A 13,215-nucleotide genomic window follows, 5' to 3' on the forward strand; every position below is an offset into this window, starting at 1 on the left:
CAGTGTCTTATCGGGTGATGTGGTGTTTTGACTACATGGCTGCAGCAGGTCTATAATTTAAATGCCATTAATGGCACAAAAAGCAATACCATGGAGATGGGAATACTGTGTAAAATCTCTGGCTCTGTACTTCCAATGCAGATAAAACAGCCCTTTGAACCTGTGGTGCCAAATGTTGTCCAAAGTTACCATTCTTCAATGAGGAAAGCAGTTTTTGTTTTTGAGGCGTTTTATTTCTTCCCCTCCTAGCACAGACAGACATTTTCTGTTTAGATTGCTTGGCTTGTGTCACTACAAAGATCCCAAGCAAAGGGAGGCTGGTTGTATTTTGCTTAACTCATCCCATTCACACTTCAGTACAGAATTCGCTATTGTGAATAGTCATGACTATATTTTCTTTGTGCTCAGGGGCTTTTGAATATGCTTCTTTATACTGTTGCTAAAGTAGCACACAGAATGAATTTCACCAGAAGCTACTGGTGTACCAGTAACAGAGTTACACATAGTCCTGTGACTGCATCCGGGTTATAATATCTCATTTGTTTCCACCCGGCTGTTGTAATGTTCTCTGCCTTTTAGACTTCTGGTCCTTTCCCTTGCTGTCTCTTTTTTTTTTTTTTTTTTTTTTTTTAAATTCACTTTTTAAATTACAACTGACTAGGTTTATGTACTGAACTTAACTGTGGGTAAGCGCATATTTCTGTACTCTCACAGAAGCCAAACATTCAGTACACCTTGCTGTAGTGTGTGCTTGCAATTGTTTGCCAAATTGGAGTGAGTCTTTCCAGAAACAGTTCCTGATCTTTGAGAACCTAGCAAAATGTGTACAATGTGTTAATTGTGAAGCTCTTTTTAAGCACGTGTTTCAAAAGAGGGGAAGAAATGCTGTGTAAGTCAAACTTGTTCAAAGTGCTCTGCCATTTCTAGCAAGAGACTCTCGTAATAATTCCATTATTTCTTTATACTGAATATAAATAACTTATATTCATATAATTTATAAGTATATATAAATTATATATAAATAAATGCAAATAAAAGAATGTGGCCTTTGTAAATTGCACTTAGGCTTTTTTTTTTTTTTTCTTTAAACTGGTTCACTGTATATAAGGCTGGTACTCTACCAGGTATGTGCTAGCTGTTTCCAGTTTTGGCTAAGTGGATGGACTCTTCTCAAAATCGTCATGCAGTGCTAGCAAAGTGTAAATCCAACTTCTATTCTTTGAAGAAATCAAAACTAAATAGTAATAGTTGCTAAAGGGATAGGTAGGGGGTTTCAGAAAATTTGTCTCTCTTTATAAATACAGGCCTCACATTCTGAGTGTGGTAAATGAGTGCATGTATGTATGCCTTTTCTCATGTGAAAATGAATCATACCTAAAATTCAATGTGTATTTCTCTGCTAGAAAATATGACATGGATCTACTTTGTACTGAAGGTAAAGAGAAATAAAGCAAAATAAAGCTACTGCATTAATTTAGAAACTTGGGATCTTAGAAGGTATTTATTGAGAATTATCTTTATCTGGTATCCCTCATGTGTAGCTACCTCTTTGAAGCAGAATCTTTCAAATCTGTGATCATCAAAATGGCTTTCTACTGAATCTGTGCATTCACATAAAATTCAGGTTCTTCCAAAACCTAGTACTAGAATGTGCAAAAAGAAATCTTATCACTGCTTTGGTTTTGGAAGGAATCTGATCAGAACAGTCAAAATGTAAAAAGGTACATTGGCCAAGTGAAAGCAATTGTCTGTATTTTATTCCCTTCTGAGTACTAATGAAGAAAGATTTCACTCAAACCACCGTGTATGGCTACACAGTTGGTACTTTTTAGTTTTGGCAGGGGCAGAGGGGCTTCTTCAAATAACTCTTTAGTGTCTTTAAACAAAGTTTCTTTGTTGGGAAGTCCAGGAATTTTAACTAGAAAATATGCTTATAAGTTATAAATTTTGTAAGGTTATGTTTTATCAACTTCTAACAGAAAGTGCAACAGGTATAACCTTGGAGTATGCTGGGGTACTGCACTACTAGCTTCTCTCGTAGAGATCATTGTTTTCTTATTACTTGGAAATGTCATGAGTAAAACATCAAAATTCTGGTTCTTAGGGTACAATTACTGAGAAAGGCTTCCCTTTATTTCCTCTTCTTATATTTGTTGTTAATTTCTTCTCTCACTGCCTTGCCGATGTACTAAGACTTTATTTTTGTCAGTCTTTTGATAGTGCAGCAGAAATCATGCAAACAAAACTGAGATTTCTTGTATTCTTCAGTTCCTACTTTTTTGGTTTTGTTTTTTTGTTCCTTGCTATCTCAGAGGAATCATTACTTATGAAATCTTTTGGCTTAGTGTGACTATGCTTTCTCACGATGGTTAGTCACAGTGTTTAAAACAACCTATTGTGTACCCACTACTGGAAAAAAAAACAGTAGTTCAAATAACTATAGAGGCCTCTGACTTTGTGCTGAACTTGCCCACTTCAGTGTTTTGCAGACAGACTTGTGTGTGTGTCTGCACACACAGCTCATGGCTTATCACATAATATTTACACATATGTGCAACCTAAAAGTGTGAGTTTTGGGTAACAACTTCCATTTCTGTTGTCTTTCCATGTGCAATAAGAATGGCAGGAGAGGCCTTTACTGTAAATGTAGAACTATCTTAAGTCAGTTGCTGAAAATCCTGTTGAAGGGGACTGTCTATTTTCAAAATTCTTACAGTTTTGTTTGTCACTTTTGAAAAATGATGATTTCTTTCTTAGCATCCTCATTACAAAAGCTTGGCTTGGCAAGCTAGGAATTCTTTCCACTTGTTCTTGAAACCCATAGAAAACCAGAATTTACCTAAAGCTTAATCACCTATGGATGGAATCTCCTTCAAGTTAGTGGAAGTGTCTGTAAGAATAGTAAGAATCAGGAAAAGCTTAGGGGTATTGTCACAGCTGCTCACAAAACAAATTGCTAATACCTGTGATGGATCACAGACTTTGAAAGAAAAGACCAGTGGTTTAATGTTATAGCCATAATCTTCAGGTCTTGAAGTTGCAACATGTTCTAGTAGGTAATTTAAGCAAAATGCTAGAAAAAATTGCAGTGTATTTGCATCACCTTCCCCCACTTGGCCTAAATGTCTTCATAATGCTCAGAGGGATTGGGCATAAGTACCAGATGATTTTTTTAAGAACAGGAGAATCCTTTGAAATTAAAAATATTTTAAAAGAATATTTCAGAAATGGTCATATGTTTGCCCATATTAAGTTATTAATAGATTTGAAACTATCAACTTGAATAGCACAGAAGCAGTATTCTGATTTCGTTATCAGCATAACTTGTGCCCTCAAGATCAGAAAACATATACTTCATGGAGATGGGCTTCTACTGATCTCTTAACTGTAGTATTATTAAAGATACAGCTTCAAAGACTCTGAATGGAAGAAGGAGTTATGGTTTTTAAAGTAATGTTGCATCTAATCTTTTTCTGTACTCTGAAAACTATTGTAACAGCATAATCAGCAGAAAAATTAATCAGTTGCTGAAAGAAGTGGAAAAATATGTAGAAAGAAACCAGAAAGTTCAAGGATTAACTAGCAATTTGATTAAGAGCATTTGGAGATGCTAGGACAGTGTGCATGTACTTCACACAGAATAGTCAGGTAGTATTTGAGTAGTATGTAGTGCCTATAGTGGGCGTCCATGAAGCCAAATGAGCAGTAACATAATATTTAGTGAGCCACAGTCCAGAGATTTGCTGGCACAGGACAGAAAAAACAGTAAAGGTGTGGATGTGCATGGGGGTGGAAAAAAGCTGGAGCAGGCATGGCAGCTGTTACGGTAAGAAGCTAATCTCACCTGGCTTGATTTACCTAGCATGGATCAAGGTTGCAAGTGGTCATTTCCCTGCTGTACAATAGTGTGACTGAAGAGAAGTCAGTAATTTTTCTTGCACTTGTTGCCACTACGCCTCTGTGAGGAATAACATGAAAGCAAAGTACAACTTGAGAGATGTAATGGCTAGCATTTTCCCAAGCTCTTTTTTGAATAAGATCAGAACATGAGTTAGTAAAAAACCTATTCTTCCTGCTCAACTAATTTTAAACATAGAGTGAAAGTTCGCGATTTCTCCATGTCATACAAATGTATTATGCACTTAACAGAGCTTTTTTTTAATAAATGCTTTGTACACAAGTAATTCCTTCAGTAACCAAAATGGTTGTTGCTTTGCTTCTAAAAGCCCTGAGTATATTTTATAACCATTAGAACCCCAAGGAGAGCACAGTTCACTTCCTGATGTAGCGGTGTAGTCCCAGCTGCCCTCACAAGAGCAGAATTCCAGATGTTCCTGTTTTGCTGTATGGAGTGCTGCTGTAATTCTTGGACAGCAAGGATATGATTTGGCTGTCTGACCATGTTGTATCTGTTGAAATACTTCCAATGTGGTTGTAGTGATGTGTGTATACAGTATGAAGGGAACTGTTTTGGATTGCAATCTCTAAATGCATTCGTATTGCTCAAGTGAGTGTGAGAAGTGCTTAGATTTGAAGACGTAATAATGACATCTCAAATCCCATGTAAAGGGGAAATTAACTAGTATGTAAAGCATCATATAAGGTAACATAGCCAAGATTATCACTTGGCATTCCTAGAATCACAGAACCATTTGCATTGGAAAAGACCTTTGAGATCATGGAGTCCAACCGTTAACCTGGGACTGTCGAGTCCGCCACTAAACCGTTTCCCCAAGCACCACATCTACACATCTTTTTAAATACCTCCAGGGGTGGTGACTCCACAGCTTCCCTGGGCAGCCTGTTCCAGTGCTTGACAACCCTTTCAATGAAGAAACTTTTCCTAATATCCAATCTAAACCTCACCTGGCACAATTTGAGGCAGATTCCTTTTGTCCTATCACTTGTTACTTGGGAAAATAGGCTGATGCTCACTTTACTACAACCTCCTTTCAGATAGTTGTAGAGAGTGATAAGGTCTCCCCTGAGCTGCTTTTATAGGACACAAAAGCTTAATGATGCTTGTATTCAATAAAAACAAAGAATGTAGGATCAACTTTAGCTGTGGTTGTTCCCATCTTTTTGGTATTATTTAAGAATAATATGATTAAGTGTGTGTGTGTGTTCAAACTTCTTGAACATGTTCATAACTGGGTTGGGGGCTGATCCTGGATTCCTTCTACACATGATTCTGTTAAATGCTGTGGATATTCTGGCTGTGGATTATCTTGTTTTAAATTATCACTTGAGATCATTTAAATGCTTTTAAATGCCTTAGTGAGCAGCTGATCAAGGGCAGAAAGCTCCTCCAGTACTAGCTACAAATGCCACTTGTGGCAGAAGAGGAATACCAAACAAGAGTTTCTTTTCTGTTCCCAAACTGTGTGGCCACTTCTATTTTCCTAATCTTGTTAGGCTGAAAATACCTTTTTTTTTTTTTTGGGTTGGTGTTTTTTGGGTTTTTTTGTTGTGTGTTTTTTTTTTTTTTTACAAGATGTAGCAAAACAGGACCTTGATTTCAGGTGATGATGCTGATGTATTATTGTAATATAAATTTGTAATCAAGATTATATTAGCTGCCAACAGTATACAGCTCCACCTTCAAGATAAGAAAAAATGGAGATGATTCCTGGATTCCCAGAATCCTACTTTGTTGAAGAAAGACTGGAGGTGCTAGCATGAGCTTAGCAGCATGGAGAAAAGGATCTTTTCTCTCCCTTCTGGGCATGTAGAGTTCAACATTCACTTTGCTTTGTGGTCTAGGTTTACTACTAAATGCTCAGGCAAGCCCTGGGCTTTTCCTAAATGAGGCTACAAATGTATAACTTTTAAATTCAATTAGCCCTCTCCTGTTTTCTGCATATTGCATCAATTATAATGGAGTTTACTTGGCTGTGTGAGAAAGGGAGCAGGGGGGTTTCCTGTAACCAGCCCCCTTCTTTCCCCATAGTCCAGTGGAACATCTGCGTCTTACGTGGCCCTTTGGCAGCAGCAGGTGTCTTGCCAGAATCTTAAAGTGTATGTTGAGCCTAAAGGGGAGATACTGAAAGAAACCCCCACCAGTTCAACAGTAAATACATGAGTGAGTTTCCACTACCTGATGTGAGACTCCTTCAGAGTAGGAAGAACACCAAACTGTGCCGTGCTTTGTGCAATACTGACATAATAGCTTGGCCCCATGTGTTTCTTCCACAGAGTGATGCATCTTCTGAGGTTTTTGGTCTTCTGTAAAATGCAAACTTGAGAGACAGGAATCCTATTGCAACTACTACTAATACCAAAAAAAGTGTCCTAAGGAAACTGCTATTCACAAGAAAAAGAACAGAGTGCATTTCACACAGCAGTAGAACTGATATTCTACCATTACAAAGAAGTAACAAAAGTGAAGACAAAACACCTAATAACTGCCTTAAGGAAAACCATCTTTGTTAGGGTTCAAGCACAAGAAAATACCTGGCTTGCTTTGAACAGCAGTGTTTTTATAACATTTTTGTTGGATCACAATCTTCTTTCTCTCCACTCTGATCCAAAAGTCTAACTGTGTTAATCTAACAAACTAACGTAATGCTTGTAATATGATTAAAGGTATTACTAGAATTTATAGAAAGAATGTGTTTTTCTCATTCTGGTAGAAGTTTTTCCCTGCAACTGCAGATGTATACAAAAGTGTAACTATCTGCTTGAAAATCTATGTTTTTTTCTCCCCTGTGGGGAAAACACAAGATGTTTTAAGAAATATTTTTTTCAATGAATGCTTTTCTGGGAAGGTCTTTTGCATGAAGAGAAGAAAAAAGACCCCTTACTTACTAGCTTTGTGTTTTTGGTGTGCCTCTGGAAAGTCAGGGCTATGTTGCTGTTGGAAAAAGGCCTGGAAACCTTGATTTCCAATACTCTGTGTGAAAGTCTTAATGATTGGGCTACTATCTATCTGGAAAGGGATCAGGGTGACTAGTTTTTCTCCTCTTTCCTTTTCTTTCGGGGAAAGGAGGTCATAGCAAATTTTAAAAATTTAGACATACCTCTCTTCAGTCTAATGCAAAATAAAAAAAAATTCAAGATTTTTTTTCTCTCTCTGGGAAAGAGATAGTATTTTTTAATCGGTCTTAACAGTAATGTGTAGATCCACTGTTCATGTTTCTAGTAAAGTAAAAAATACAATGATGGTATAGAGTTTGCGCGTAGCAATGAAGTGAAACAACTGTACATGGATGGAGAGAAAGGTGCTGTAGCTATGGCTGAAGAGCTCTGCTTGGAGCAATGGAAAAATATTGCATTTATTCCACTGAGTCTTGCAAAGCATCTTGTTATCTGTGCACTTGTATATGTACTTATAATTTCACTTTATTTACACGTAGTGAAAACTAGACCTACCGTTGACAATGTGAGGTCTGCTTTAAAAAATACAAAACCAGAGAGAACAAAGTGTGAGGAAAATCCTGTTCATAAAGCCAAAGTGACTCTTTATGGAAGAATAAAAAATAATCTGATGTACCTGAATCTTTCTTCCATTCATACAAAATTGTGCAAAACCTTAGCTTAATTTTGTTGACTGTTACAGCGTGTCTTCTGAAGTATAAATGCTAACTGAAATCAGTAGTCTTTCAAAAAGTTCAGCATGCATGCTAAGATATTAGATATTTTTTTAAAATGTACTTGAACACAGGTATGTCTGATTTTCTTTAAAGCCTCTATCAGTGAGGAAAAGAAGGTGATGGCTGGATCATGGTCCCATAGGATGCACCTCATTTCTAGTATTTAATGTTTTAACGTTCATCGCTTACATGTGTGTTTGGCTGTGCTTCTGAATCATTACTTTGCAAAAAGAAACGGACGCTGCCGTCCATCTCCAGATGAGTTTCCACCTTGCTTAAAGATTGGTGCTTTTCTCCTTTTTTCATTCTCCTTTTTTCTTTAGAAAAGATAATTTTTAATTAGATTCTGCTTTCTGGATAAGTTGATCTTCCTTTTTAATTCAAAGCAACAAGAGGAAGTAGCAGTGGGGTATACCTTGATCTCTGAAATACTTCAGTCTGTGTTTAAAAAGTCACAGTGCTGTAACTTTCTCTTGAAAGGCTGCTGTGCATTCAGATGTTTGTTGGCTGGACTTGAAAGTATGCTTTGGATACTGTTTAGAAAAGTCTAGAGCCCCATAAGTGCAATATACAATAAAAGGAAGTAATGCTCAAGACCTATTGTGTGCGGATTGCTACTAACTGATTTTTCTCTTAATGTTTTCAGCTTGCTGACCTGGAGAAAAGGCCATTTCTACATTTTATTTCAGGTATGTGAAAATCTTCATTTTGGGTCCTTTTCTGTTTTGCTTTGACCTGTTTTTACAGTTTTTAGTGCTGCCTGTTTAACACGTGTATAGTGAACAGCTGCACTACTGAGTTCCTGCAGATGTTGTGAGCCAGTATGATTTTTATAACTGTGTCTGTGATGTTCAGTCATGGAAACCTTGATTTAGGGCAAAGAAATCATATTCACTCACGGATGTCTTCAAATGTCCTGACCTAGACCTATTAAAAACCAGTATGGTATTTTCTGGCACTCTGAACTGAGCTGTCTGGGATGGTTTTCTTCTGTGGCTCCTAAACACATCAGATAAAGTTTGGAGCCATCCAGTAATTGCACTTTCCAAGTTCCTTTTCATGTCTACAGAAATCCTGTTAAGGTTACCTCTCTTAAGCTGTTAGTAAATATCATCAGATAAAAGGCTACGTACTCTGAATTTCTGTTCTTTAAAAGTCCATTAAATAAAAACAGGATTACCAGCTGACAGACTTCTGAGCTCAGTTTTAGTGGGCAGTTAACAAGTACCGGTATGGCTGCTTTGGTTTCCTGATTTGGGGAGTGGAATTCTGCTTATCAGATCACCTCTATTTTCCTGATTCCTTCATGCATGAACTCGCCCTAAAGGAGAGCCCTCTTTAACTATATTTCCTTTATTATGAGTTCAAAATACCCATTAATCTGAAAATATCTTCAGTTTGTGTCTATACTTTGGTTTAAGAATTTAGTATATTTAAAATTCATAATTGAGTTTCTTTTCAAGATAAATTTCAGAAAGACAAACCTTAAAGAGACCTGTATGAGTGTGCTTATCTGGGAACTAAATCAGATGTTAGGGATGTATCATCATGTGTGGGTCTGGAGTGGGCAGTTACACTGCAGTGGCAATCTTTCATGTGGGTGCGCTGCACAGTCATTTGCAGGACTTAATACCTTACTTCATATAGGTTTCAAGTGGGTTTGATGTTCTTCTTGCTCTGGAAAAACGTTTTCTGTGGCATTTCTTAGACGTCTTTCTCATTTCTCCCATCCCTACCATCGAATCACTTTATCATAGGTACGTATGCAGGACTGTCTTTTTTTTTTTTTTCTTTTTATGGCAGTTGCTAAATAATGCTGCCAAGTTTTTCAGGTCAGAAATGTTATCAACAATTCACACATAATTTTTTAGAGACTGATATAAATAAAATCAGTGCTGCTGGTCAAGAGTTGCAGTGAGGTGTTTTCTAGGGAGAATAGTAACAGTAAAGCCAGGATTCGTTGGTCCTATTCCTTATGCTGGTGCACAGCACAGTCTTTTTGTCCCTTCTTTATGCCCCACCAAAAAAACTTGCTGCAGGTCCCTCCAGTTTGGGGGGAATTAGAAATATAAAGACTTAATATTCAATCTTCAAAAGTAGTTTTCTAGCTATTTTCTTTGCTGAGATAGGATGGAAACAATAAACTAGTGGTAAATGTCAACTAACCACTAGACTTGAAAGAACCAGCAGCTGGCTTCTGCCTATGAAACAGAGAAACTGTGTGGGAGGATGTAAAGAACCTCCTCAAATACCCACTCTAACAGAGGGGCTAGGGGGAGGAGGCTGCACTGAATATGGGTTTTAACCTTTAAAATTCTTTTGCTGTTCTCTCATATTCTTAGGTTTGTATGAGAACGTAAAGTGGCAATTGATTTGTTTCAGGTAAAGGCAACAGACAAACGCCCCATGCCACCTAAAATTAATTTCTGGTAAGAAATGGGGCACTTAATTTGCCTGGATCAATTTTCTTTCTGTTAAAGATTTATGGCATGAATCTCATAAACATTTTTGAAATGTATTTAATGACTAATTGGTTGCAAAGAGCTTGAGTGTGCCTCAAATCAGATGCAATGCTGCAACATTATTAACAACATTGTTTAGAGCAGTACTGAAATGGCAGCACTTAAAAAATGCATCTACCACAAATCTGAAATGATGGGTACGTTTTGAATACAAATAAACATAGGGAAAATAGATTGGGTAATATTCATTCATGATGTATAAACTGAGCTCAAAAATAGTCCACAGGTTTATGCTAATATAAATTGAAGCAAATTCTAGGTTGGCAACACTGTTTGATGTAAAAGCTGTCTAAGCAAGGCAAATAATGTTTCTTCCAACAGTAAGTTCATACCTGTTGTAGAAGAGAAACAAAGGACTATTTTAGCTTGCTTTTGTTGTTTAAGTAACTTATTTTTACAATATTTCATAGATTCTTCATCACTTTCTGATAGTGAAGACAATATATGATCTCACTAATTCATGGCACAATGATTTGTAACTTATTTTAAAAAGATTCAGGATAAACAGACTAGAAACTGAAGAGAGAGTGAATTTTTTCTAAAAATAGTGAATTACAAGACGCTTAACCAATATATCTGAAAAAAGTGGTGGCAATCTGTCTGGCCTTTAATCAGAGAACTTTCTGTATCTAGATGCTGATTTTACTGGGCAGATGAAACTGCTCTCAAGGAATGGTAAATATTGTTCGGTATGGGCAGATTGTTTTTACATGTTTGATGAGCAACTTTCATAGGCAAAAAAAAATATGCGTAGAACTGCAGCTCTGTTATTTCATCTGCTGTTCTTTTAGAAGCATAATTTCTTGTTTGCTGACAACTCCCACTATGGAGCACTTGTCCACAGTCCCAGGAATTACTATTAACTCCCCAAGATGGGGGGTGGGAAATTAGAACTGGTGAGCAAGGGCTGGAAGGGTACCAGCTGGAGGATATTTATGACAGATAAGAATAACAGGAAGAAAGAGAGAAAAATAGATGGTCAGCACTTTTGGCTTTTTTAAAAGTGGGGTGCAGATGACTTGCTGTTATGTTTTTGCAGTGTCTTGTCTGCAGACTGCTGGCTTAGTCAGCCACATCTTTAATTTGCCCAGTCTACAACAGCTGTTTCTGCTGCTACCACAGAAAGAGAAATTATAGTTTCCAAGCCTTCATTTCATCCCTCTTACCTATAATCCTCAAGTTCCAGTCTGTCTGACCACTTGATTAGTTTTTTTTAATTATCAGATCTTTTGGGGGACCCTTAAATTTCTTTTGCATATACAGAAACAGCCTTGGAAACTCTTGATGAGATGAAAAATATCTTGCTGGGGATATAAAATGGCACACAGTGCCTAGAGTGATGATCTCCATAATTGAGATTTTCATGTGCTGTATTAGAATACATCATTTACCTGGGGTCTTGTTCTTGTGAAAAGAAGACGTGTTGAGATATTTAAGAGCTTGTCTGTTTGATTCAGTCTCTACTCTGTTCTGTTGATTCCTCTGAAGAAGGCTTATGGGTTTGGCACAAAATACACAAAAAGCCTGAAATGAAAACTAACATTCAAATATTTCTGTGCAATCTGTGGTTCAGATGTACTTACTTGATTTGCCCAAATGAGACAAGGCAGAGTTTCATAACGATCTTTTGCTTGTACCTGAGACCAACATGCTGCCTGATCATTTGGCTGAGGTGGCACATTGTTAATGAATTGCTAATAAACAACATAATTTGGGAAGGTACACTCTCCCGTAGAATGTAATAGCTCTTACTGCTGCAAGTATCTTAATACAATCGAAGATAACAGCTTGTTTTAATCATTTACTAATTGTATGGCACAACCAACTAATCTCTGGGATGTACCTTGGAGACCCGATAACATGTTTCATCGACTTCTGAGGAACAGGCACAGATGATGTTGGTCAAATTGCTCTCAGTTCACTTCATTTGCTGGTCTGCAGCTCTGTGGTGATTTGTCTAGAAGACAAAGAAATAAAGGATTTTGGGTGATAGCTCAATAGATCAGCTGATAATTGGTCTTGACACTACGTAAGGAAAAATCACTAGTGTCACTCTAAAGGTCTGAGTGGTTTTGTACTATTTGTACAAATTCTTTTATTATGATTTTCAGGTAAAATATGCTGTGCTTCAAGTTAGCTCTGAATGAAATTAGATTATTTGGAATATTAAACTGAGACACAATACTGTGAATAAGCCTTATATTTCCAGTAATTTAAGAATCATAAATACATAGGTCTGTGGAATTTTTTTCATGCTGTTCTGGTTTGCTGTTCTTGTTAGATTATTCAGACACAAAACAAAAGTTTGCCAGAAAACAAGCTCTACGCTTATTTTTCAGTGCTGCAGACAGATACTAAACTTTGTGTGCATTGGTCTTTTTTTTCACAGTGTAGTTTTGAATCAATTTTCTGTCTTAGAGAAAAATAATGCTATTTAAATGCTCAAATACAGGCCTAGGTAATAGTCTGATCTTTACTGGTAACATGCACCAATCCTGATGAAATCTGCAAAGTTCCCACAATTTTTCAACAGCTCTGAAAATTGTCCCAACCTTAGCTTGTAATGTTCAAAGGCACCCAAAGAACTACATAAATGACTATCCCCTGTCCCTGAAGTGCAGTGGATTAAGTGATGGGATTCCCAAAGCCTTCTAAATTCTTGGCATGATGGATTGAAAATGCCAGGGCTCGAGTAACAAATACCTGAATTGCTTGTTAAAGCTACTTTATTAAATGGAACTCATGTAAATAAGTCTAGTATCAAGTAAGTATGGTATATTACATCTAAAAAGAAATATTTTCAGATCTATGCTTTTCAAGTCTAATTACTTTTTGAAGAGCTTGTGGTCTGCAAAATGCTGTAATTATATAGCATATGCTTAAAAAGACTGGTCTGTAGTATTAACTTTTATGCAGTTTCATGGAAGACATTTTGAGAATTTTGGATCCATCTTGTTTAGCTACACCTTCTCCATTTCGATTAATGGAGGAACATGCAAGTTTGAATTCTTCAAATAGCTTTGAAAAATCTCACATTTGTTATTTGTCTGTTTTATAAGACATGAACCACCCCCCACCCCCCACTGCCCCCCAGGGAATTA

At 36.9% G+C, this 13,215-nt stretch overlaps 2 long non-coding RNA genes across 18 annotated transcripts in view; one reads left to right on the forward strand and one right to left on the reverse strand.

Annotated features, from left to right (window-relative positions):
- The window catches only part of LOC130156614 (uncharacterized), a 64,534-nt gene that overhangs the window by 21,959 nt on the left and 29,360 nt on the right, over positions 1-13,215 (reverse strand). For 3 of the 16 annotated variants that reach the window (XR_008824508.1, XR_008824511.1, XR_008824494.1), the window contains exons 2-5: positions 11,958-12,071; positions 11,506-11,638; positions 6,098-6,239; positions 3,845-3,958 (exon numbers count right to left, since the gene is read on the reverse strand). This is a non-coding gene — a long non-coding RNA (uncharacterized LOC130156614). Of the gene's footprint in view, positions 1-3,844; positions 3,959-6,097; positions 6,240-11,505; positions 11,651-11,957; positions 12,072-13,215 lie in introns of all 16 variants that reach the window. The other 13 variants (XR_008824510.1, XR_008824498.1, XR_008824495.1 and 10 more) reach the window with 9 other exon arrangements.
- The window catches only part of LOC130156615 (uncharacterized), a 229,099-nt gene continuing 222,133 nt past the window's right edge, over positions 6,250-13,215 (forward strand). For both annotated transcript variants that reach the window (XR_008824513.1, XR_008824512.1), the window contains exon 1: positions 6,250-8,281. This is a non-coding gene — a long non-coding RNA (uncharacterized LOC130156615). The remainder of the gene's footprint in view (positions 8,282-13,215) is intronic.

Source organism: Falco biarmicus, chromosome 11 (assembly GCF_023638135.1).
Source record: "Falco biarmicus isolate bFalBia1 chromosome 11, bFalBia1.pri, whole genome shotgun sequence".
NCBI classification, from domain to species: Eukaryota; Metazoa; Chordata; class Aves; order Falconiformes; family Falconidae; genus Falco; species Falco biarmicus.